The sequence below is a fragment of the Lissotriton vulgaris genome, chromosome 1_2, assembly GCF_964263255.1.
Source record: "Lissotriton vulgaris chromosome 1_2, aLisVul1.2, whole genome shotgun sequence".
In the NCBI taxonomy this organism is placed as follows: domain Eukaryota; kingdom Metazoa; phylum Chordata; class Amphibia; order Caudata; family Salamandridae; genus Lissotriton; species Lissotriton vulgaris.
In genome coordinates, this window is record NC_141686.1 from 263,748,435 (window position 1) to 263,775,937 (window position 27,503).

Below are 27,503 nucleotides of genomic sequence, written 5' to 3' on the forward strand. Positions count from 1 at the left end.
GTAGAATTATTTTGATATTGGATACTATATTATTCGCTGCCCAATGCAATCTCGTCCCATAATGCTTTGCAGGGCCTTTGGTTGGGATTGTTTTTTTGCCAATAACTGTGCTTGGGGTGGTCCTAAGAGGATGGGACCACTACCGAAGTTCAACAAGAGGTGCTTTTTGTGTATGCTCTTTGTGTTCGAGGCATCTGCTTGCCCCCATCCCCCCGCCCTCTAGGTTAAGGGGCCCCAAAATAATCACCTCTCTCATTGCCTAATGTTTTCAATGAAAAAGTTCACTCTTTTGAATTTGTTGTATGCTTTTTAGCATGTAAAATTGCTTTATCAAAGCATCAGAGGATGTTGTTGATTTAGCTAAGGCTTGTAGTAATGCATCTCTGTAATTCTGCAGTTTACATGCTGTTAAACATCACCTACTAATCAAATCAAATCAACTTTATTTTGTTTCACATATACAAAACCATAAAAGTTCATTACATCTAAATCACCTAGTAGTAGAATGTGGAATATCAACCTTGAAAGTCAGCGGTGTGGCTCAGCAGAGCTCGATCCAGTAAGGGCCTGTGGTACTGCAGCTTCGAAATCGAGTCATACTGCAGAACACCATGTAGTAGCAGCCTGTAGTAATGCACTTTTGTAATTCAGCACCAGAAACATGCTGTAAAACATAATCTGCTACCAATTTGTGATAGTGCACCCGTCTTCATCCAGTGATTTCCCAGCATGATAAAGTCAATGTTTAAAGAAAAGAATGTGGTAGTGGAGTTACTGAGTGGGATGTGAAGGGGCTGAGAAAGGCCTGACTCAGGGTACAGGAGCTGCCGAGTGGGATATCAAGGGTCTGAGAAGGGCCAGACCCAGGGTAGTGGAGTGTTATATCCTGCTCTTCCTCTCTCTTTGTCCCTCCTTAGTGTTAGTGTCTGCTTGTCTAGGTCATGTCTCTGTGATGTCATCCAGGATTCTACCTGTTGCTGTTCAAGGGATTTATCAGTTACCTGGAGGCTGAGCAGGAAGTTATCTGCTCCCGGTGGGGTTTCTTACCATATTACATTCCTACTTGAATGCTGTACCTGACTATCTCATCTCAAGAATAAATATACTACATGAGCATTACAACAAGGACCCATCATCTTTATTTTACTGAATTTAACACTGGCGACGAGGTAAAAAAGGACCCATTTAAAAGAAAAGGAACTTCAGTGAATTTGAAGAGATCATCATTGCAACCAAAGACAAGAAGAGAAACGTTTAAAATTACTTTCCTGCGTCTGGGTGCCCCACCGGTGTCTGGTTCCAACGGACAGTCTCAACCCAGAGCATTGGAATAACCTTTGCTGAAGTAATACTACTACTAAATCATCTGGCACTAGAGCAAACTTAAAGGACTCCCTGTTTTCATCTAGTGAGTCAGCATTTTACGTGAGTAACGTGGCTGCTGCTGTCTGTCCTAGGTGTGCCTGTGCTACTTCTGAAAACTCCTGTTTAAATGAAAGTGTGCCTGTAGAATTTCTGAAATCTGCTGTTTAAAAGATTGTCAGCTCACTTTGTGACTTCAGTTTATTGCCTGCGCAACTTGTGCCAACCTGCTGTTTAAAGGTCTCCTGTTTACAAAAGCGCTACTAACTGGGACCGTTACAACCTGCAATTAAAATTAAAGTCTGCCTGCATCAATCTGTGTGAACTCCATGTTTCGGTACCTTGGAGGTTGTGCACTAGCAGTTTGAGTGAAGAGACGGCTATTCTACTTTGTTATTTGGCTTGCCGTGTGGCCTACGCTGAGACCTGATGCCTATTTCTGCCAATCACGTCCTGAGCATACTCTGCAAACTGTGCTGGAATTCACATGCCAGCGCTTGGCTCTACACCATTTAGGAGTCTGTCTACATGCCTGACTTAGAGAATTGGAACTTGATCTGCACATCATTAATTTCTGACATTACACTACGTTTGGATCTGTAATCCGGGTGAGAGATCGCTCACCGGTGTTTGCTGTTTCATGATTTATTTATTTATTTATTTCCCTTGAAAAAAAAATTGGGTTCTCCAACAAGGTACTGTTTGATTTTCTTTGCATTTTCCCATGGACATTTCTACAGAGCTGTTTGTGTCTTCCTTCATTCAAATGACAACGGTGGCTACTTTTATTATTTTGATTTGTTATGTTTAAGATGTTGTGAACAATTTTGCATATTTCCTAATTTATGCAATGTGTAGTTTGCGCTGTAATTTATCCTTGAGTGCATTTCTTCTAAGTACTGTGGTGTGCTAAATATCTATTTATATGCTCAATACTTAGAACTCTGTTTCTAGGTTATGTATGTATGCTGTTACATGTTCTTTTCTGTGTGGATTTGCAAGTGATACATTTTGAAATAATTTATTCTATTATTGCCTACTTTACTGGAGCCACGTTTGTGCTCAACCTTTGTTGAGGTGCTCATTTGCTTTCATTTTGGTGATGATTTGTAGGCGTTATGCTTATTGGGGTCATTTATGTGCTCAACCATGTTGAGGTACTCCTGTTTGTTTTCATTCTTAGTGATGATGAGCTAGAGTGATGCTCAATATTGATGTTTATTTCTGTTATGAACCACTTTATAGTGCTCTATTGTTAGAGGTGTTCATGTGCTTGCTATTAGAAGCCATAGGGGCTCAATTTTATTGTCATTTCAGATGAACCACTTATAGTGCTCTATGGTTAGAGGAGTTCATCTATTTACTGTGAGGAGCTGCATGGGCTCAGTTTTATTGGTGATTTTCTGTTACTTACTGTGAGGAGCTGCATGGGCTCAGTTTTATTCTATTGATAGAGAAGTTGTGCATTTTCTGTGAAGAGCCGTTTTGTCATGAACCACTTTTACTGTGCTCTATGTTTAGAGGAGTTCATGTGTTTACTTTGAGGAGTTGGGCTCATTTTTATTGTGCTTTATTTTAGAGGAATAGAAAATATTCGAATTTGAGGAGTTGATATTTCATTTTCTATCCACGGTACTGAGCCATACTGTACCTTTGCTCATTTGTATTGAGATGTTCAGTTTTCATTTCATTTAAGCTTACATTCTTTTGTTAGCTTACGGTGCTTGTACAACCTTTGTACCTGCTCCCCTTTGATACTCTTATTTCCATCATGTTGAAGAGGGTGTTTATTTCTGGTGCATTTATGTTCTTTCTTTCTTCTGCCTTTCTGCTTCTGCCTTCTTTAGTTTCATCTTATTCATTTTTTCAATTAAAGGAGGGAGGTGTGTTATATCCTGCTCTTCCTCTCTCTTTGTCCCTCCTTAGTGTTAGTGTCTGCTTGTCTAGGTCATGTCTCTGTGATGTCATCCAGGATTCTACCTGTTGCTGTTCAAGGGATTTATCAGTTACCTGGAGGCTGAGCAGGAAGTTATCTGCTCCCGGTGGGGTTTCTTACCATATTACATTCCTACTTGAATGCTGTACCTGACTATCTCATCTCAAGAATAAATATACTACATGAGCATTACAACAAGGACCCATCATCTTTATTTTACTGAATTTAACATGGAGCTACTGAATGGGATGTCAAGGGGCTGAGAAAGGCCGGGCCCAGGGTAGTGGTGCTACTGAATGGGATGTCAAGGGGCTAAGAAAGGCCGGGCGCAGGGTAGTGGAGCTACTGAGTGGGATGTCAAGGGGCTGAGAAAGGCCGGGCCCAGGGTAGTGGAGCTACTGAATGGGATGTCAAGAGGCTGAGAAGAGCTGGACCCAGAGTAGTGCAACTACTGAATGGGATATCAAGGGGTTGATAAGGGGGGGCCTAGAAATGGCTAAAGTATTGTTAAAGCTATGAGATGGTAGAAAAAGCCAGAGATTATCCTTCTTGAAAAACAGGGAGACCTCGCTGGGTGTGGGAAAGAGAAGCTCCTGTTGAACCGAAGAGGTACTGTTCATGAGGTGTGGTTTATCATGGACACAACTGGTTCGAGGGTAGGGGTGTGTGGAACTGGACAACTTTACTTCCACTTACATAACTTTTTTTTTAAAATCCTTTCAAAAAGTAGGTTTATTGAGAGAAACACTCACCAAACCATCCATTTTAAAGGAGAATCCACCCACAATTATTTTGGGAGAAAAATGGGAGAAAATGTTACTTGCAACTGAAGTACTCCTGAGTTGACAGGCCTTTAAGTTCTCAATTTCACACAATTGTTCTTTTCAGAATTTTAACCATGCCTCACCTCGCCCTTGATTTTGGACTAAGGGTATGACCCTTACAATATGCGAGTCGCGAATTGCGTTGCTTTAAAACTCGCAAAATTTAAGTTACAACAGTGTATCAGACACTGTTAGCGATTCCTATAGAGGTTGCAAATTGCCTGCCTCATTAATATTCATGAGGCAGGTGCAATTTGTGACCCCATTAGGAAAAACTAGCACTCCCAGGGATGGTGGCCTGGTGGGGTCAGCAGAACACCATGTCTGTGACTTCTTTTTAAATAAAGCAGTTTTTTTTTAATTCAGCCAGTTCCCTCAAAGGAACGCGGGATGCATTTAAAAAGAAAAATGAAATGTTTCTGTTTCATTTTTTCAGAGTAGGCAGTGGTCTGTGGTACCACTGCCTGCTCTTAAAAAATGTTTTTGCACACACTCACAAAGGGGAAGGTGTCCTCTGGGGACCCCATCCCATTTACGAGTGGCTTATCACCTACTTGAAGTAGGTGGTAAACTGCGAGTTGTCACCGCAATTGCGTTTGCAAAAAGATCATACATTAAAGTCAAACTGCTATTAGGAAAGAACGCCCTTGGCATACCCCTTCCTAATAGCGAGTCGCAAACCCTATTTTGTGAGTCAATAATAGGTTATTGATTCACAAAATAGGGTTTGTACATAGGTCTGACCTATTTTGCGGTTGTAAACGGGCCAATTTCCTGTTTGTGACCACAACAATTGGTCGTACATCAGGCCCCAAGTGTCTAGTAGAGCGCAGGCACCACCTGTGAGCCCTGGCTAGTGATTTAAATTGACAAGTATTGTCAGTACCCGGGATCCTGCACTTACTTTTTTTAGGAGAGGGGGGCAACAGCACTCCCGAAAAGAGGGACCAGGCATTCAGCAGGGGGGTCTAGAGTGTGCTAGATCTCCTATTTCTTCAATTCCACTCTGTGTCATGTTTCTTCCCCTACAGTGGCATAGGGCACTTCACATACTATCGGGATCCCCGGACGGGGAAATGTGAGGGGCGGGGAAACGTGAGGGGCGGGGCCAGCAGCCTTATAAAGCGCATGTTCTACTGATGGAGGGTTTGCGCCTTAACGGAATTCCACAGGCAATCATTGGAGAGAGTATTTTGAGGGGTGAAGAGGAGGGGAGGGTGCAAGTTAGAGGATGCACTGGCAAGAGGAACCAAATGGTGAGTCCATGTACGGAGGAGGGAGCAGTCAGTCATCGGTGAGAGAGGGACACTGTCAAGCTATCAGTGTTGGAGGGTGAGGTGTGTATATAGTACTGAGATGAAGTGATGGCTTGGTGGATGCTTGTAATTAAGGGACTGATTACAATGTCGGTGGCGGTCCATCCAACATCGGAGCGTCGGTCGGAGTGTAATACCCTACAATGGGGGCGGTGCCTCAGCAGGCATCGTCGTAAGGATTTCGATGTCCCTTTTCCCTTTGCCTTTAAATGGCGGTCCGACCGCCATGTAAAAGCAGATGGAATGGGACTTTGGGGGTCCGAAGCAGGGCCCCGTCACCCATGGGCCTCGACTATGGGCCCAAGGGGGAACACGTTGTACCCCAAAACATCCATACCCATGTGCTAGGTACGTCATGATGCCTGGCACACAGTGCATGGATGTTTGTAAACATACCATTTACTATTGTGGCTTGTGCTGCAGCCCTTTTCAGGCCTGCAGCACATGCCACAATAGTAAAGGGTATGTTTTCGACTGCTGTGCTGACAGTCCCATTGTAATGTAATTCGGCGGGTGGGACCTCCGACTCCTTTACGGGTGGTCTCCTTTCTGCTACAATAACGATCCAACGCTCATCCAACCAGCATCATAATGAGGGCCTAAGTCATAAGAGGGGCCATCTTTAAGGAAAACCACATAAAATTAGGAGTTTTCATGAAGTTGAGCAAATCATTAAGCTACTGTTATAAGAAACAATGACACCAAGAGAACCTTAGGAGTAGTGGGCATTAAATAAATACTATCATTCATTCATTTACTCACTCAGTTGAGGAGAAGACATAGCTAGTGAAGGACATATTTCAGTGAGACCATAAATGTGCCAAAGAAGGGTGGGCACATAAAAGAGGAGTCAGCGTAAAAGGAGAGGCCTTGGAATGAGGGGCAAGGTCAGGCCATTGGGTGAGCACCTTGAAAGGTTTGAAAGGTGCCAGAATATTAAGATTCCCTGATTGACAGGGCAGCTAGAGCCATGATTGAGGCATTTTATTTAGTGTTGAGACTTCTCCAGATCATGGTGAGGGGGAAGGACCATATAGCTCATCAAGGACTGAATTCCATCTCTTTGGTTCTCCACCTGAAAAGGATAGACTCTGGGTTCAAGGGTTGGGATCAGTGCCCAGGTTGCATTATAGGGGGGGGGTGCATGTGTTCTTGAAGACAGCTCATGAGTTTTAAGAGTAGTAATAAGATAGATAGTCACCTGGGGGTAAGAAGATAGACTTAGTCAGAGACAAATGCAGCTCAGCCCTTGGTGGAGTGGCTCCCCTGGCCGTCTCTACCCTACCGCTCCCTCTCAGGTCCTCGGTTCACAGTGAAAAGTGGAAACTTGAGCGGTGCTCTTAGAGGCAGGTTGCAAACATAAACTAGTGTCATTGTCACATAGATAGCTCCTCAGGATCTTCATTGCTTGACATTCTGTTGACAAATGGTTTGTGTATTGACCGTAAAGAGGGGTTCTTGTTTGGTCCTGATGAGAATATCCCTTGTGAATGGCCATCTGAGACATCCTGACTCTTGTTTTGTCTATTTTGGTCAGCTGTGGGTTAGCTTCCGCCCAGTGTCTGTGGATCCTTGGACCAATGGGAGGGGTTCTATCTCTGGAAGGAAGAGGCAGAGGGCAGAGGACCTGCCTTACTTTCGGGGCAAGCACTAGGACCAACCGGCAGACCTCTGAGTGGCTAAAGTAGACTGATAAGAGCCTGCCCAGGGGAGCCACAAAGACAGGACGTCTGGCTGGACTGGAAGAACCTGAGGGTTTGTGAAGTGCGCAACCAATGAACAACTATGGTGTGTCGTCAGCCTGCGCTCCTACATCCTCCTGCGAACCTGGTGGTCCATTGCCCAGCCCGTAAACCGCTCGAAGTGTGGGAGACCACCTCCTCCCGGGCTCTTGAAGAGTAATCCTTTCGTTATCCAAACCTCTGAAACACTCCCTCAGTGACTCTCTGAACTGGGTTTGACAGATGCATCCTGATCGTATACCGAAACATGATGATTTCCAATCATTTTGGGGCTCCACAGCTGACCCTCTTAGTCCGAAAATCATATGCTAAGCACATGGGGCCTGATTCAGAGAATGAACTTAAGACTCAATCCTAAACTTACTACTATTTTGGTATTCACAGAAGGCACTTACTACTTTTGGCATTCACAGAATTCACTTACTACCGGTGCAACAAAGTTTTTAACCCCGCTCACCCTCAATGACCGCATCCTTCTCCATGGATTCCCTCCCCTCCACCCTCCCACAGTGCCCCTCATCTCTCCATAGTCCCTCTCTCACATGGATTTAATTTGTTTAGTAGCCTTACTCCTACTAGTGTAGGATGTCAGAGCACTTTACATCACACACACATTATACAGAGACAATGGATTGTTTGTGTGTAAATCAGTCTATAGGAAATGCTACATGAGACAATGAAGACGTTCAAGGTGCAGAAGTCACGCCACTGATACTAACAGGCAGTATATTTTAACAGTGATTTAAAACGTACCACATTGGTTGAGGTTTGGCTTTACTAATGCAACATTAGGATAACTAATGACTGGAGAAAAAACATAACATTATAACCTATACCATACAGTTTGCATGCAGCTCTTTGAAGACAGTTCATAGGTCACTGTGTTATATTAAAAGGATTGTAACTTATGAACACCAAGTAGCAAAAGGATCTCTGTAACAAAAGCAGTAACCTACTGAGCTATCCACATAATATTCCATTCTGTGATCTGCATGGTACATGTTCTTTGCAGCAGGCATATTAACACTGTGTGCTACCTTTTGATGAGTCAAAACTTCACCTAGACTTAAATCTGATCTCTCTTCCGGAGGAACATTACACACCAGAGTTATCTTGACATTTTTACTCTTGCCTGAAAACTTCTGCATACACAAGGAACTCTCCAGCAGGTACTTTTAAACCCCTGAGCACAGTGGCAGGTGCAGCTGCACCAGTTGTATGTATGATGTTACAACGCATACTTTTACCACGCATTCCGTTCCAACGCAGTTTTTACAACGCATACCATTACAACGCATAGCGCTTTGGGGTGCTGGATAGTGAATTGTTTATTTTACTATTCCAACTCCAGTCCCCGTGGATAGTAGGGAAGGTGTTGGATAGTAAATTAAATCTATTCCCTATCCTAGAGCGCCCCCAGCGCAATGCGTTGTTATGGTTTGCGTTGTAATGGTTGCATCGTAATGGTAGTGCGTTGTAAAAGTTTCGTTGTAAAGGCTGTTTACCGCCCAACAGCACTCATTTTTGGGGACTGGCACTAACTTTTCTTCAATAAACCTTGATTTAGAGCAAGACCGATAAAACCATGAAAAAGGAAGAGAAGGAGGAAGATAAAGGTGGAAAAACAGTGACAAAGGGATGAAGCAGGAATTAAAAAAGAACCTGCAAAATTGTGATAAAGAGGCTTGAAGAGAAAGGAGATAGAATCAATGCAATTCAGCCTTGGTATTTGGCACATGACATTTGATTGCGCCGGCTGAAGGCTTCTGTACAAAACTTTGGGCCCGGCACTTATTTATTTTACAAATTTAGCACTAGAGCCATCTGTCCATAACTAACATTCCTTACTATCCACTTAATAAACCTGGAACTGGGGGAAGAGACCATGAAGGTAGTTTGTATTGATCGGCAGCCCGAGTGCAACCTGCGCTCCAGTCCTATGCCAGGTCTGGTGCTTAGTGGATTAATGCGTCCACTCCAGGGGCCCGTGTTTGACATCATGGTCACAGGTTAAAATCCTGGCCGGTCCACTTAGCCTTTCATCTTTTTGAGGTCGATAAAATGCGTACCATTGAGTTGGGCAACAATAAACATCTGTTATTCAGTGCCAAGATACCCTTCTGGGTGATTTGCACTTTACCGATACACGTTATGTTGTTTAATCCATTAATCAAGAGACTGGTCATTTAGGGTTTGACACTTTACCATGGCGTTTGATTGCCGTGGCGATGAAAGGTGAGACCTTTGCTTAAATATACCCAGATTTCAACACTGGAGCCTAGTTAGACAAGTGGCTGCAACAGTTTTCAAGTTTGTTTTCCCCGGCAACTGAGCCCTTTTAAGGCACATATAACTCCTCTCAGTGGAAGATAAGTTTCAGGGAGGTTTCTGAGACTGGCTTCCCTTTTCTTCTCCAGTCAGATATGGACAGCACCCATGTGAGGCAGAACCTGCAGGTCGGACGCTGCAGCCTTCTGAGCTTTAGGCCGCCAGTGTCGGTAAAGGTAATCAGCGGAAGTGACAGAGTCCGGCAGTGGGATATGTAGTTCCACCTCCTAGGAACTAACCAAACTCCATAGTTTGCCTTAATTAATTGCCCTGAAAACTGGATTTAATCTAGGACTCTCCCCAAAGTTCTAATTCTCTCTATACAACTTTTCAATAAAATGTCATGGCCTACATGTTGGTGCGGTGTGGGAGGTTGAGTATGAGTCTTTCTGCAGTGTTCCGGGTGGTCTGGAGTCTGTGTAGGAGTTGATTGAAGAGATTCCTGCGTAGAGAGTGTTGTTGTGGTCTGTCTGGTGTTCTGAGGCAACCATTTGAAGATATTTTGCAGCACGCTTAGGCTGTGGAAGCAGGAGGTGCAGACTGCATTGACTTGAGTCGTCATGTTGAGCTTGTCATCTAGAATGATCCCTAGATTTCTTGTGTGATCTCTGTGTGTGGGTCATAGCTCTGAAGGCCACCAGGTGGAGTCCCAGGTGGCAGTCTTATTGTCGAAGACTAGTACTTCCGTCTTGTTGGAGTTACGCTTCAGATAGTTGGTTCACTTCCAGTCTGCTACCGTGGTCATGCAGCTGGTGAAGTTGGTTCTGGTGGAGTTTGTCTTGTCCCTTTGGGAGAGGAAGAGGATGAGTTGGGTATCATCAGAGTAGCAGATGACGGTGATGTTTTGTGATCTAATGATGTATAGGTTGAAAAGAGTAGGGCTGAGGGACGAATCCTGTGGGACTCCGCATATCACTTTCTTGATGTCATATGCATGTGCAAGTGGCAATTTTTTTTCCCACTGAACTTTTAATATTTTTTTCAAAAGCGACGAAAAAAACAAAGAGATCACGAAGCTGTAAACGAGTTGAGCCTTCGTGTGCAAGTCAGGACCTAATTTGCAGGGTTGGATTGGGATTAAAAATCGGCCCGGGCACACTAAAAAAAGTGGCCCACATTTGCATATTGCCTTTCGGCAAAACACTGCTTTGGAGAAATGTTATAAAACAAGGTGGAGAGGGGTTGGAGGGGGGAGGGCGTCAAAAAAAGGCACAGATTAGTTTACACTGGTGAAACATACCTGAAAACAAGTGAGGCCACTTTTGCTCAAGCCCCCTGCACCTGCTCAATATGCATATATTAATCGGCCGGCCTAGCCAGAGAAAGGAAGTGACACCTCTGCCTGTTGATAAAAGGGAGGTAATGGACGCCCATCTACCTTCAGAAAAGCCACTCAGGCACCCACTGGGCCACTGGCGGCATCGAACAACGCAGAAACCGCTCAAATCGGACCCCCAGGCTGCTCAAATAAGCAGCCAACAGCTGGACCTCGGACACCGGCCCCTTAGGCATTGCCCGAGTGCCCGCGTTACCAAACCGAGGCTGCTAATTTGCAAGTATTTTGTCCACAATTTTAAACTGTGTTTCCAGTGTTTCATTTGAGATGGTGGTTTCTGGTGCTGCCAATGACACTTAGGGGCATATTCTCAAGAACGTGTGATAACTATCGCAAAAGTAAATTAACGCGACTTCCAACATCGCAGTCTATCGTGGGAAAATGACGCTCTGTTAACGACGCATTCTCTACACGGTGGTACCATGCGATAGTCTCCAGAAACCGCATCAACTGACCGCGTTAAAATCAATGCAACGCCGCAAAAATGTGAAACACAAATGCAAAAAAAGCTGCCATGAGGCCAATCGCGATTCAGAAAGCAGCGAAAAACAGCGACAGGCCTGCAAATCCCATGGGTCTGGCAGGAAAATGCACTATAAAAGCTACAAAAGCAACACAACAGAAACAATCCAAAGCGCGTAGCAACATGGATGCTCCCTGACCCAGCACAGAGGCCAACCCAAACCCCACAAGCCCCACAGATCACCAGCAAGGTACAATGGGGTCAGGGAAGGCCAGGAAGAAGAGGGAGAGGAAGGCGGGGTGCAGTTCGCAGCAAAACCAAATCAGCGTCACAGAGGTTACAGAACACTACCATCAACTGACCCACAATTAGACTACCGTGAATGCAGTCGGAGTGTCGAGAAGGCCAAGAGGTGGTGGCATGATGTAAAAATCTAAACCAGGCACAAAGCTGCTGCCAACAGGAAGGCAGCAACGACGACAGAAGGTGAGAGTCCTGCGCCACAGGAGGAGCTGGAGGACACGGAGGCCAAAGCCAACAGTGTGGAGATGGTGCAGGGAGTCTGGAGTGCGGTCACAGCTCGGGAGGACCTGACACAATATCAACAGGGTGAATTTGGACCATGGCCTGGTGGGACAGGGGGAGATAGGCACAATGGCACACATGCACAAAGATGTGTAGCACCCTACACACCCACAATGACCCTGGATCATGTCCCTCATCCCCGGGGCACACTGCAGCACACACACATAGCAATAACAGCACATCCACATTGACGACAATGTGGTACAATGTGCAACCCTGACACTGCAGAACAGAGGACACAACTGGCTCCGCACACGTGCAGAAACAGGCCTGCTACATCTGACAGAGCTGGAAACTGTGAAATGGAAATGTACTCGTACAACCTCACATCCGTCATGTAGTCCAAATCTACACTGTCCTGCATCTAAATCCTGCACTTCCAAAACAGTCACAATGCACATTATCATACAGTCTGCATGTAAACAAGGACAATGCGCCAACATACATGTCAACACAATGTCAACATGCATCTCCCCTTCATATTGCAGAGGGGCACACAACACGCCCAGCAGATCACAGAAGACCACACATCAGTGATGCCGGAGAGGACCACCAAACCTTCGACACCGATGCCCTACAACAGCCCATGGACATCCCACGCATCCCACCACTATGACCAGGGCAGCAAAGCTACATAGAGGAGAACCCACCCCCTGCAACAGACCACACAGCATGAAGCACCCGCAGGCACGGCTGGCTCACAACACTTCACCGATCCAAACATGGCACCCCAATGTCAGGTGTCAGAACGCCAAAAGGAGGTGGCCGAACAGGTGCGTTGTGGTCCGAACTCGTGGCAGGCGAACTAGATCACATACCTGGGTGTCCATTACCCTTCAGGGACCACCTACACCCCACATAGGAGACCCGCACTGCCATAGAGACACATGCAGATGCACATTCCCAGTACAGAACCACGCCCACATATCAGTCACACACCCAACGTTGGCTCTGCGTACAACGGCCCCGTCCACTCCCCTTATGAATTGAGTGGGTGACGCCAAAGCTACATATCCAAGCTCTAACCTTCTACCTGCGGTGACATGTCTGCGTCCGCTGTACACAGCACAATGTAATGTCGTAGGGCCTAGGGCCCTCACGCATACAACAAGACCACAGGGACACACGCAGATATTATGTTGAACTGGCTACGGCCATGTGCACCCGGCCCCTTTATTGGCAGGGCCCCATGTACAGTGACGCCTGTGCAGGATGTGTGTGGGGTGAGTATAAGCCAGCGCGAAGTGCTTGGTACTGGCAACAACATGAACAGCGGACACCAGTGCAATGGAAACAGAAAACAGCTGCATGACAGTCAATTGCTGAGCAACTTAGAGGGAGCTGGAGCAAGTACAGAGGTCACCCAATATGCAAACAGAAGTGTCCGCTAGTTGCAGTGCACTGAGGTTGGGGCACTAGAGCTGAGCGCGCCCATGTGACAAAAATGACTAGGCTTGTGTCCATCCAGGATATTCCTGATGCAGATGCAGTGGGGTGTGTTAGACCTGCATCATCTTCCTCATTAACGTCCCAGGTCTTCCACACTGCCTGGGTGGTTGGCGGCTACGTTGGTGGAGATTCCCCGGTGATCCACTAGTGCCTGCACATTGGTGGGATACGTGCGCTTTCTGTTGCCCTTTTTGTGTGCAGTGCAGCCAGGGGGCACAAGTGGAACATGTGTGCAGTCAATTGCCACCTGACAGGTGCGGGAAGCCAACTGTGGCGTAGACGCCTTGCTTGGTCTCTGACTGTTCCTGCGCAGTGTGGGGGAAGTATAGATAGTGGAGTACCAAGCTGATGGTGTCATCCATGACCGTTGTGAGGGACTTGGATTGTGCTGGCTGTGTGACTCCGCCGACTCTGGCGGTTGTTGGTTGGACGGTACCAGAGGCCAACAGGTGCATCACAGCCAGCAGCTTTGTCTGAGGTGGGATGTTGGCTGTCCGCTGTGTTGGTGGCCAATGGTGGTCAGGATGTGGAGGTAGGTTTTCCCTTTGAGCCTGTTGAGGGTAATGACATTCTCTGGTGTTGGGTCTGTGAGGTTGGTGCATTTTCTGGGATAGCAGGCTTTGTCTGCGCTGCCTCAGTGTTGGTGGGGGTGTGGTGGGTGTCCGGGGGGGGGGGGGACTCTGGGGGTGGTGGCGGTGGGTGTTGTGGCCCTCTTGGGTGTCCGGCCCACATGTTCAGTGGCTCCGTGGCATCTGTTGCCCTTCAGGTGTGGCTCTTTCCTGGGCTCCCTTTTGTGGTGCTGGCTGCCGTTTGATTTTACACCAGGTCAGGGCAGGTGTTACTTTTCTGCAGCTAATGTGCCTTATTGCATGTTTCGTGGTCTTTTCGTCGATCTGGCTGGTCGTTGAGAATGTTGCGGAGTGGTGCTGTTGCGGCTTTTGGCACGGGCACGCCTACTCTGCATCTCATTAGCGATAGTTGCGGGGTCATCCGTGGCGATGTTTTTTGCGGCTGCTACACTGGATAAACTGGTGCTATGGGCTTGTGAATAGGATGATAAATTTATCTCGACTTTGCCTGCAATAAAGTGCTGTTAAGTCGGCGATAGCTCCCTGAGAATATGCCCCTTAATTGGCAGCACCTGTGTTTATGACAGTATGCCACATGGTGGAGCTGTTTGCCTGATTTAAAGTGAACACAACAACAGTTATTTACTAATTCAATATATGTTAAAATGACTAATATCAGGCGACCTTGTTAATCTTAAAGGTTTAGGGCACGGAATAGTCTACATCGTCACACTTGTAGGGTGTGATGGTTAGTAACATGTTTGTACTGTTGTCACTGGCAGCGCTGCAGGGACAATGGGTGCTGTAGGCTGCAGTTACCTCGCGATGAGGGTCCTGGCACTTTACTCTTTACAAATTAAGCACTGGTTGTTCACTCCCAAGGAGAAGCCGACAGAAGAGATGCACTCACGCACAACACGCGTGACACGATGATAAGGTATTTATTCAAACAGAGAATGTTACCAGCAGAGCACGGGGTCAGAGGTCTTACGAGCAAAGGCTACGTCAGGCCAACAGCTTGCACAGAAAGTGCTCTGAAATTACCAGCCGTAAGTGAAGATGCACGACGGCACAAACATAGGAAACGTGAGAAGCTCTAAGAGCTCTACTGCCGTGCCACCGAGCACCAAAAATGAAAGAAGTGAGGATAAAACTTGAATTAATATTTAAAGGCAGTGGAGTGTCCCGGCTTTGATTTATTAAACCGTGCTAACATCATGAACTTCGAGAAGCTGGTCTTAAGTTGGTTGAAACAAACCTTAGTAACTTCTTCACACGCCCAGATTCAGGGTTTCGAAATTCCAACCGCAAATAAAACTTTCTGCTGATTCAAAGTGAACTTGAGTGCAAAGACCGTTTTGTGCGTCGCGCCTTGCGAGCTTATCATTGACGTCAGGGGCCTGTCTGGATATGAAGCCCCACCCACCGCATACACAGGCCCCACCACTCTTGCGTTGCCTGGCCGCTTCCTGCACCTTTAAAGCCGTGCCCAGGGGAGGGGTCTGCCGGGAAAGGTGTGCAATCAGACAATAATCCCGGTAAGTGTAGGTGTGAGGGTGCGCCGCTTCCGGCTTTTGTTCTGGTAAAGCCCCTCTCAGCTGCCACCTGGTGGCCTGAGGACACGTGAGCGTGGGGGAGGGGTGTGCTGGGTGGTGTGGTGACGTCATCTTTCACTGTTTCACCTCTTTCCTTGTTCCCTCTTCTTTTCCTCACATTCCTGTTCCATGTTCGCCTTATTTCCTAATATTTCACGCTGCACAGAAAGGGAGCTCGCTGCCCTGCATTGTGTAAAAGGGAGACAGCACAAAAGGTCCATAGTTAAAGATACGAAGCATTTCTGCTCTCTCCTTGCACTGTCGCCAGTGAAGGCACCCGTGCCCCCTACTGCAAGGGCACCTGTGCTACAGACAGCGTGGGTTTTAGGGAGGAAAGGGCAACTTCCTGCACAGATACAATCCTGGGAGGCCTTTTCTTCTTTCTATTTGTGATGCAGAAAGCAGCAGATGTGGAAAGAGGAAATGACGTCATCCTCTGATTTGACGCAATCCCAGGTTTACAGACTTTTGTCCATCTGGAATTGCGTCAAATTCATGATTGAATGCACAGAAACACCACGCTGCATACACTGAATGCGACCCTGCTCAATACGCAACACAATACAGCACAGGCAGCTGCGTTGTGTTACATTTCTTTGGAAAGACACGCAAGATGGCGCAAATTGTTTCTTGTGGGGTTTTGTAAATCCTACTGAAGTCTGTGGGTTGTGCTTGCCTCGTCTTGTGCAATGCATGGATTACGCAAAGTCTTAGCAATTCTGGGCGTTTGTCGTCTGCATCCTCTGTTGAAGTTTGAAGTGAGCCTTCTCTCAGTTGCTGCTGGGCTGTTTCCTCTCCTGCTCCTGATGTGTGGTCTCTGGCAGCAAGGGATATAACCTCTTCCATACCTCTTGAGGTTTCATTTTATTGCCACAGGTGGACTGTCTGCTGCCACATCATGGCTTTTTGATATCCCTTTCTCAGTTATTTGTTTTAACCATCTATATGTTCAAGAAGAGCATTTTCAGCCAGTCCTTAATTTTTAGCCAACATCATTGTGTGTCCTGAGATTTGTAGGTTGTCAAATTATGACACATGGGAAGGGGGGTCAGGTATCCAGTTTGGAACTTTCATTTTATCAACATATTCTGTATCCTGTTGCCTTTCTTTTCATCATAGAGCCTGTAGTGCACCACCTTGCACCTACGTGGTGCGTGGTGTGTCATTAAAGTGGCTGCTGTAGACACATCATTCAAAGCCTGCACTCTCTCTGTGATCTCATAAATCATTTGAAAATGTCCTGGCTTTCCACATACATGTTCACTAGCTCCTTTGGAACTTTGGCAGGAATTCTGCAGAATTGTAGGGGGCGCTCTGCCTGCTACCATCCCGAGAATATTCTTTAAGGCTATCCTCTCTAATTCTCTTTTACTCTTTCCTATTCTTCTATTTCTTCTTCCTACATTTACTTTTCTCTTTCCTTCACATCTCTCTCCTTTCTTCTTAAGTTTATTCCTCGTGTCTCTCCTCTCCTTTTCTCTTGTTCTTGTCGAACTAATCTCAAATCTCCCTTTCCGACTCCCAATGCCAACTGGAGGTTCAGGATCTCAGTCACACTTACCAACCAAGGGAATGACTCCTGGAGTCGGTTGCAAGGGTATTTTAAATTGCAGGTGTGCGGGAGATATTCCAGGTTAATCAGGGAATTTAAATGTGCGGACACACCCATTGTGTCTGGGGAAAATTGGACATCTTGTGACAAGGGACTAGGGGCCAGATAAACGACCAGTTTTTGTGTGCGCAAACGGGTTTGTGGCCCGTTTGCGCACAAAAAACCTACATGGCCATGTACCAACAGTATTTTGCAACTCGCAAAAAATTGCGAATCGCAAAATAGTCTTTTGCAACTTGCGATTAGGAAGGGGCGCTCTCTTCCTAATAGCGACTCTCTAGCCATGTATGAATGTTTTGCAACCACAATTGCGGTCGCAAAACACTCGCAATTTTTATTCACTCCTAGTGGGTTTCTCAAAGTGAAGAGGATCAGGGCACAAGAGAAACATGGGGTAAGGAGAGAAATAAAGAGGCATACTCTTGGAAAGTTTGAAAAGCAGGATTGGGTGGTTATTTCACAGTGATCTTGTCCAAGGTTCAAGGAGAGAGCAGTTCTCCACATAGGAGAGAGATAGTACAAATCAGAGAAGGGACATCACACTAAAGTGATACAAATAGAGTTATCACTTGCCCAGTGCAGGGTGCAGGTGCTGTAACTAGCCTCCAAGTGTACCTGGAGTCCTGCTCAAGAGCCAAGGTAAACTGTACCACCCCTGCAGCACAGAGAAAGAGGGGGCCTGGAGGAGGGAGACAGAACTAAGAAATGTGGCATGCTATCAAGTCACAAGAACAATAAGGGCTAAGGAAGCAAGGGAGCCGAGCAGGGCAAGAAGCTTGTAAGCCAAAAGATGGTCCCCTGTTGTGTCGCTGCGGTTGCTTTTAGGAACAGGATGAACTGAGAATCGCTGAAACCTCTGCTTTGAACAATCCAGTAACGGTGGAAACAAGGTAAGTAAGTAAAAATGTGCTAGAATACTTGAATACCGAAGTGTCGTGGCGCTAACAGAATCTTCAAAACAACTTAAAATTCCCCACCTTTCTTCAAGCGCCTTGAGACCCTCTGGGTATGTAGCGCGCTATATAAATCATTTGACTTTGACTTGACTATTTAAAAGAGGAGATAAAGAGCCATGTCTTTAGCGACTTCCTAAAGAGGGTAAGGCTAGGTTGAGATCTTAAGGATAGAGGCAGAGAGCTCCAAAGTTTGCTGGCTAAGAATGAGAAACTCCTGCCAGCCCAGCTGGCCTTCTTTATGTTTGGGATGACCGCAAATTTAGAAAGACATGATCTCAATTCTCGCCGAGTAGAGTACCACTTTAACTTTTATTGAAGGTAGAGGGGACCAGTCCCATTCAAGGCTTAATACACCATACAGAGAGCCTACACTTGACCCACTCAGCTACCGGCAGCCAATGCAATTCCTGGATCTTCTTTGTGATGAAACAGAACTCGAGTACCTTCAAGAGAAGCTGTGCCACCGAATTTTGTAATGATTGGAGCTTAGACTAAAGTCATTTGCTTATCCCTAATTAGAACATTGGAATGTTGGGAGCTCCATTGAAAACAATGGAGTGCTCCGGGCTTATAATGGCTGATATAAGCCTGGAGCTCCAACATTCCAATGTTTCTTTGTTCACAGCTGTGGCTGTGAACAAAGGCTTCAGGGAGCCTGACGGGATTCCAATCCCCTCACGCTCCCATAAGGCCTTGTTTTTTTTGTTAGAACATTCTGCCATCAAGTGGCAGAATGTTCTAATAACCGTATGGCCCTTCGTAGCTGGGCTATACCGGCTATTAAAGTCCCTCTCCCTTGTTAAAGGCCCTCACCTTCATCTCGGGCATTTAACGCTGGAGAGGGCCTTTAATAGCCGGTATAGCCCTCTACGGCGGGCTATAAGGCTATAATATAGGGCATTAGTTCGATATGCTCTGGGGTGCAGAATAAAGGCGGATTTGTGAACTGTCTGGCCCAGGTCTCTGCTACACTGAGCTTCTGAGGCTACTCTCACCCAGTGTGATACTAGCTCTACTCAGGTGCACTGGTTTTACTAGTGAGGGTGTGAGTTGTTTGGTTGCTATGCAACACTGACATAAATTTCCAGTACTCAAACACTTAGTTATTGGTGACTCAGAATTAGATGAAGAATCAGTTTGTTCTCAGACTGAAGCCACACACCCCCATGGATGGTTGATTACAAGAATTTTAAAGAATAACAAGGGAGGATAACTTAGAGTGACAGGAGAGGCCCTGAAAGGAATGGGTGTGGCCTCACTGAGCAAGGACTGTCTGCACCTGGACCGTGCCATTCATCAGTCTCTCTGAATTAAAATTTAACGCTGACAGGTGTGGAAGCCTTCGTCTCCCCGTGGTGCCTCTGGCAATCCTCTTCACTGGGCTTTCCTCTAACCTTCCTGACAACTGGTTCAGCACAGTCAAGCGAATGAACCAGAGCAGGTGAGGGACCGTTCTCACCTTCTGAGAGCAACCTGTAAACTGCTCCAGCCTTGATCCCCAATGCTATTCACAGGAGAATTCTCATCATTTTCTGGAATTTTACCAGAGTTGTTAAGTCTTTGCCAACTTCCAGAAATTATACACTACAAAATGACCCACAGAGGAGTCACCTATTAGAATCATCTGTGCTGGTTAGTCCAAAGTAACTATGTACACCGTTTTGTACAGGACACTCAGGAAGGCCTGTTTGCCACTTATCTTCACCTAAAGAAAATGGGGGACTGGGGACTGATAAAAAAACATTTCATCTAATTTATTAAAGCATTAACCAAACACAAAATTATCGTTCATCAAGGACCTCAGGCCGCCCACGACACAAACTGTCCCCAGGAGTGTGTACTCTGTACTGAACTCTCTAATACAGCTCCGGCACCAGGATTTATGGTACCTCCGGATACACTGACAGTTTTCCATTGGAGCATTCTCCATCCTCTAGCACCAAGACGATTACTTAGACACTTGTTGCTATTTGGCGCCCCCTTATGGCCTTTGTGGTGGCACCATAGGACAACTGCCTCAGTGACCTTAATGTAGCATCTTCCTTGCTCATTTCAACGATTTATTTGGACGTTTTGCTATATCGAAAAAATGTTACACATATTTTTGTGGATATTTTTGAGTGAAGTGAGCAAAACAAAAAAGTTACTTTGAGTATAAAACTTTGTGAGAATCTTTCACTGCTAATTTACCTGGCCAAATTCATACTTTTTCAATTCTGTGCAGTCTGAAATTATAAATTATGCTAAAATATTTCAGACAATAAAAATAAAATTCCACACACCTTAGACCACAGTAGCTGTGAAAGCTTGGATGGCAATTAGGTCTCATCAAAGGTGCTTCGATCAAGTCCAAACCATGGGGGGTTGTATTTAGGGGAGGGTGAAAAAGTCCGCTCCGCCAGCAGAGTGTGCAGAATTTTGCCCACTCCGTGTATCCAGACCGCCTGGAACCCTGAGTGCAAGCAAAACTCCTCCAAACGCCCCACGGTGGAGTTTTTTCTCGCAAGCGTTTTGCCAACGTTAAGTTGGCGATTGTAAGCGAGAATTTGCATCCCTGGAACAATTTTCGGGCACTAAATTGCCTCCCAGCGAAATTTCTCAATGCGGGTAGTCACGGCAGGTCCCGACCATTCACGTTGAGAAAGCTGCTGCTCGACTACATATACTTGAGTGGCAGAAAGAAGCAGCGCCCTCTGGTTTGCTGCATGGTGCCACTCACGCCGATTTTACAGTGCGGAAAAAGCTTCCGTCAGCAGGATGACACACTGAATTCCGCCTGGTCGCGGAACTCCCCAGTATCTTGCAGAGTTTTTACGTAACTCTGCAGACTTCCGCAGAGTGAAACTCCATGAGTACCACTCACAACTAGTACTTTTTTAGTGGTGCGGCAGGTTAGAGGGGTGGCTGGTCAGTGATGTCTCAGGGCACCAGGTTTCATTGTTGCGCCATTCAGCCTCGTAACACCACAGCTCACTAGCGTTTCACCACCAGTTAAGACTGAAGAAATAACCTGACTTTCATGGCAAATCAAGACATGGCTTAGCAAGTACATGACCATTCATTGGCCAAACTAGAAGTGAAAATGTAAGTCACATTTGTGCAGAAATGCCATTGGTGGCCTTACTGAACCTTTCCGTGTGATATGTTGTCTATCTGTTAGTTCCGCCCCTTCCTCGATGGCGCAGTCACATGATGCTGTCTCCTTGCCCCAAACAATGCTTGTTTGGCTCAGTGCCAATGTATTGATAAGGTATTGTTGGACTGGATTCTAGTTGACTGTGAGTAAGTACCCTACATGCTGGCACAAGGAGAGGTTAGGCGGTTTCAGATAAAGTTCCAAAGCAGACCAGGGCGCCCCACCAGGCACGCCGCAGTTAGTAACTCAATGCTCCAAGTGCTGGAGGTGCGCGTGGTTGGGTCAACAGGAATCACCTTAGAGAACTTTCCATAACTTGCCTCCCCAACACCTCATTATATTGCAGACTCAACCAAGGTCGTGTTGGTAAGGTGGGCACTTAGGAAATGGGTGATGGGCCGATATCTGAGTTCTAGCCGTGGGCTGCTTTTTTGGCCAGCGTGGTAGCCGATATGGGCTGTGTTTGTGCTGTTCAGATGCCACCACCGCCCGGTGAGGGCCTGCAAGTTTTTTGTGGAGGCAGATGGAACTCTTTTACTCCCCTTTTACCAAGCATGAAGGTGTCATTCCCAGTCCCTTGCTGGGACGGCCCATTAATGTATGCAGATCGAGCAGGGGCAGAGGGCCTGAGCAGAAGTGGCCTCACTTATATTCAGGTGTGGGTCACCATTGTGAACTAATTGCGTTTTTTTCTATCTTAATGAAGTAAAGAAAACATGCCTACTCCTCCTTTTTAAAACACTGACGCCATTTGCAAATGTGGGCCACTTTGTTTTAGGGTGCCCAGGCCAATTAATTTATCAGCCCAATCCTACGCAAGACTCCACCCAAGGTGCCGGCCCCGGGTGCCTTCCAACCCCCAGGTTTCTTAAGGTGATGCAGCAGCCGGCTCCTCCCGAGCCCTTGCCAAACACGGCAGGCTTGCGTCACGTGCGTAATTATAGGGCAGAGGCGCCTCTAGCGCAGATTTCCGTAATAGAGGTGAAATGAGGGCCTCTTTTACACACTTAGGAGCGCATCCTCATATTACAGAAGAGATAATGACGGATGTGAGAACATAAAGAGAGTTAGAGAGCGCCTCTCCAAAGCCTCCCTGGCGCCAGGCACGCGGGCGGGGCCTAAGGCTCCTAGGGCTGACGAGAGCACGAGGCCACCGGAAGCTGACCCCTCCCTCCTCCGGTGACGTAGCCAGGGGCCTTGCAGCCACAAAAGTGCTGAGCCAGCAGAAAATAACAGACCGAGAATGTGCAACGCGAGAGTCGCAGGGGCTTGAGTTGTTGTGAACCCCTGCTCGTCACTTTATGATACATTCGGAGCACTGACATGTACAGTACAATGAGCATTACAACAAGGCCCGAAGAGAGTCCTGTCGGAGATGTCGGTCGTCACTTCCGGCACTCTCCCGCCCTGGACTGGGAGATGTCTTTGGTCATGGCTGTGACACAAAGGTCAAGGTTCAGGTCTAGAGTATAATGCAGCCTAATATCTGTTGTATCGCCAGGGCAGGTTTGGTTTCTAGTCAGGCCTAAAAGTCCACATCAACAAACATGTCACGTTACTCTCTGTCTAGGAGCTGCATCGTCAAACCATGATCCAATGATCATTGCTTTGACGTCATCTCTTAGACCTCACTCAGCATGTGTCATAAATCACCCTTTCGCTTGCGCCATCACCGTTCGTTGCGTCTCTTGTGGTGCAGATCGAGGCTTTCCTTGCCACTGGTGTGCGTCATGCAAGTCCCATGCCCGGGCTGCAGGTGGATTTTCCCATGTGCCCCAATATGACGGGGAGGGGCATGTGAAATTTCAGGGACTGCCTATTCTGCAGCAGCCTCCCTCAATGGCGGGCACCCCAGTCACGTTAGCCGCAACCATCTAAAGGTCAGGCTTCAGTTCCGCAGCTGCTCGTTAGCTCACAGCACTTCAAGCGGTGCTGGAACAATTCTCGCTGTGGGGGTGCTGCCACCAATGTTACATCACTCAACTCATAGGGGTTGTGAACAATCGAAGCACCACACAAAGAACAAGTGTAGCAAATGAGCCACGCCCATTTAGCAGGAGCTTGGTAATGGTGTAGTATGTAGCAGGTGTTACATTTTGGAGCATACTGTCACAAATAAACCCATTCAGTAGTTTTTGAGCAGTTGATGCAAAAAACCTTTATTTTATTTCACACCATGGATCTGACAGATCTCAGAAAAAGATACAGGGGCAGGTTAGGGATACTCTGACCCCCTAAACCTTGCCTAGGGCCAAAAGCGTATTTATTTTTTTAATTGTTGCCATATATTTGTGGAAGATATGCAAATTCACAGCATTTCTTTTTTTAAAAGCCTGCGCTTCTTTTTTAAAACGCTACTGGGGTGGACCACGCCCTGTATGCAAGGGAAGGTTATAATTTGGAGAGGGGAGCACATTGGCTCTTCCCTGTGCCTCTGAGAGGTCCAGGTGACCCCATCCCCAGTGACAATGTTAAACAAGCATTTGCAATGTAATAGGCCTCGCAATTGAAGAGTTTAAGCTATTGGCATTGTAAATGGCAATGCCTTTTATTTATGTTTTACAATCCAACACACCAAGTTATGAAAAAGAGCTCTCCCAGTTAGTTGTAGGCCAAGAGTAGGGAGATCAAAGTACACAAAGCGTAAGCAAATACCTCTTTAAAGACCTATATTACTTTTGACAAGGCAATAAATCCAACAGATATTTTCATATACAGGGATGCTATAGATAGACAAGACTTTAAGGTATTATAAACATATTATTTTATTGTATTTTGCTTTTGTCTTTTTTTATCATTTTACTTTTTAAAGGTTTGTACAAATATGCATTAACAACATCACATATAAAGAGTCATAAATAATCCTAATACATTAAATAGATTGCCAAGAGTGCAGTTAAATAAAGTGCAATATAAAGAAGATTTTTTGAAGAAAAAATGTTGCCCCTATTGCTAGTATATCTTGATAACATACATACTTTCATACATACCAGTCATACAATCACATTCATAATTGTTTAAAACAAACAGAAAAAAACATGGCCCGGCGCCCATTAATGTTGACCCACTGGCTGTATTTCTGCGTATTGGCCCGCGGGATCATGTCCCTTTCCCCTAGGCAGACCAGGGACATGACGGCTGGTTCCCACTCGGGCTGGTCGGCCTCGTACTCCTCAGGGTCTTCTGGGGTTTGCTCTTCCCCCAGGGCGGCGGCAGCGACCTGGCGGGGCATAGGGTTCTGGTTCTTCGGGCAATTAGGATCATTTGCGTAGTGGCCGGGTCGCTGGCATCGGTGGCAAGTAACGTTGGCCCGGAACCCTGGACGCATCGGGGGGTTTCCCCTGCCGGCCGGGGGCGGGGTGTTGCTGGCGGGAGCCACCGGGACGGCGTCTCTGCCCCGACCCTGGCCTCCTCCTCCCCCTCGGGGGTGATGGGGTCCTTGGTTGGTTCTGTTCTGTTCGCTGGGCCCGTTTCGGGCAACTCGGGTGCTTTCCCATCGGTCAGCTTCGGCGGCGAGTTGCCGAGGTTCAGTCAGTTTACTGTCGAGGAGGTGCTGCCTGAGCTCGACAAAGCAATTGTTAGAAAGGGGCTCCCACACAATGAGGTCAAAGAGTTGCTCGTAAGTGGTCACCTTGCTGCTCTTGATCCACCCCTCGAATGCTCGGCTGAAGAAGTTCACGTACTCCACCCAAGTTGTACCCGGGATCTGTTTGCAGTTGCGGAACCGCTGGCGGTACATCTCGGGCGTGAGTTCGTATCGAGTGAGGAGGGCGGCTTTCATGTGGTCGTAGGATGTCATCTGATGGTCCGGGAGTTGCAGCAGGGCGTCTTGCCCTTCGTTGACGAACCTCCCCCATAACCCGGCTCCCCAGTCGCTCCGGGGAATCCGGTGGGAGGTCATGGCTACCTCATAGGCTTTGAACCATTGCTGGATATCATCGTTCCGGTAATACTCTCTGACGACATCCTTGGGGATGTGGACTTTAGGGTCTGTAGTGGCAGGAGTGTTCGGGCGCTCGGGAACCCCGAGATCTTTGTTTTGTTTCCGAAGCTCTATTTCTTTTAGGTTGCGCTCATGTTCCTAGGCTAGCTTTTTCTCTTCTAACTCTCTCTGTCTTTGTTTCTCTTCCTGCTCCTCTTGGAGCCGCAAGTGTTCCAACGTTATTTTTTGTTCCGCCAATTTCAGTTCTCCATCCAAGCGAAGTCGAGCCAGCTCCAATTCATGGAGCCTGCTTTTTTCCCGTTCTCGGATCTCCTCTGGGGAGAGACCCGATCTTCTTTCTTCCGTCAGAGGGGTGCTCGTTTCCGGTGCCTCGAGGCTTTGGTTTTGGGGTACGGCCGTACCCGTCTCTGCCCAAGATTCCAGGGCCTTTTTGAAGTCCTCTTTCGTGCTCAGTCCTGTGGTAGCAATGCCTAGTTCTATGCAGAATTGCTTTAGTTCTCTGTGGTTGTACTCTTCTAGTTTCTCCATCTGGAATTTTTCTGTGGTTCCGCTCTCTTTTGTTGTCATTGTGGTTGTGTCGTGGGGTGAGTTACTCTCTGTACGATTACGCGTTGGTTCGGATCGTGCCGCTGGCCACCAATGTTAGACGGAGACCCAGAGGGTCGGCCGAGTACAGGGGGAGAGGCCTCCGGTGAGGGCCGTCTCTGGCGATCGTACAGACAAGTAACTTCCCCCCCACAAAGGGACACCACACCAGGATGCGATCTACACACTTTATATAGGATTCTTGAGGCAAGGTTATCAACGATACAGTGGGGGCAGGACACGAGGATCCTCCCAATTCTAGTCTCTGCAGGGTAAGGGGTAGCGGGACAGTCTTGGTACCGGTCCGGTACAGGGGCGGCCAGAAGGAGCTCACAATCTCGAGCTCAGGGGTCTGTAAGGTAGGGCCGCGGCAGCGCCAGCAGGCTAGGATGATAGTTCTCGGCAAGGAGGGCCGCGGCAGCGCCAGCAGGCTAGGATGATAGTTCTCGGCAAGGAGGGCCGCGGCAGCGCCAGCAGGCTAGGATGACTTCACGTTGCAGAAGGCCGCGGCAGCGCCAGCAGGCAAGAGCGATGATTCACAAGGATGGGCCGCGGCAGCGCCAGCAGGTCCAGACGAAGATGCACGTTTGCAGAGGGCCGCGGCAGCGTCAGCAGGCTTCGGAGAGGGTTCACAAGGCAAGGCTGCGGCAGCGCCAGCAGTCCGTCAGGGATGAGTTCTTCAAGGTGTCTCTCGACTCCAGGATACAACTGCCTTCCTGCTCTGGAGCGGCCCCAGTTATAGGTCTGGTCTCCTTTGATGTCCGGACCCTCGCGCTTGGAGGTCGGGAGGTCCGGGATGAGGGAGTCCAGACACCCAGCAGGGGGGTGGAGCCAGCACCTGGGGAGTCTTGGGGCGATCGGCACCTGGCGGGGGAGAGCCATCGACACTCCTTTCTCCCATTGACCTGCCAAGTGGTCTCTTCACCTCCTGGGTGGATGGTGGTGCCTCGATGTCGGGGCCTGGCCAGGCCCAGGGTTGGGGTCGAGCCGAGGCTACGCGGCCTCGTGATGTAGTGTCCAAGATGGCGGTTGGGCCGGGGCAATGGTGCTGATGGAGGCCCGGGCCAGCCGATACGGGGGTGTTCAGGAGCCGGCGTCCCGTTGGGGACGGGTTGCGGGTTGCCTCGGTGGGTTGCCGGGATGGTTCCTTCTGAGGATACAGGGAGAGCCGGTGTCCGGGCCCTATCATGCGGGGAGGGAGCGGGCCTTCCACGAGGCCTGTCCAACACTCATAAACGCTGTAAATAAGTATGGATTATAAGTACTATAAATGGGCCAGAGAGCTCAGCGATCTGAACGCTTGCGCCTGAAACGTGCAGTGATCTGTAGGTGAAAGGATGGAATCCGACAAGGTTGATTCAGACGTCCATCCTCCCAAAGTCAGTGAACTCTAGCGCCATGATACTGCGAAATAGCACCACCTTGTTGTTTACATTGCCTAGAAATGGTGCTTTAATAAACGTTATATAAAACAAAGTAATCTTTTTGTAGTTCAACACATTGTGTAAGGCTCTGAATTAGAAGCACATGTGGGCAGGTGCTGGGAGATGTTCTGTTGTTTCACTCACATTCATGCAGTTTGATTCTGGCACATTCATGGCATTAAATGATTACAAAAGCTGTACGGAGTCTACCGTGATCCCAGGGGTTAATGGCCATCGCAGCAGCGGCTTCAAAGCCTGCATGTATTTTCATGCTTGAGGACTGCAGTGTGCAATAAAAAATGCAATCCACTCAACAAAAACAACGGCTTGACCGGGGATGTA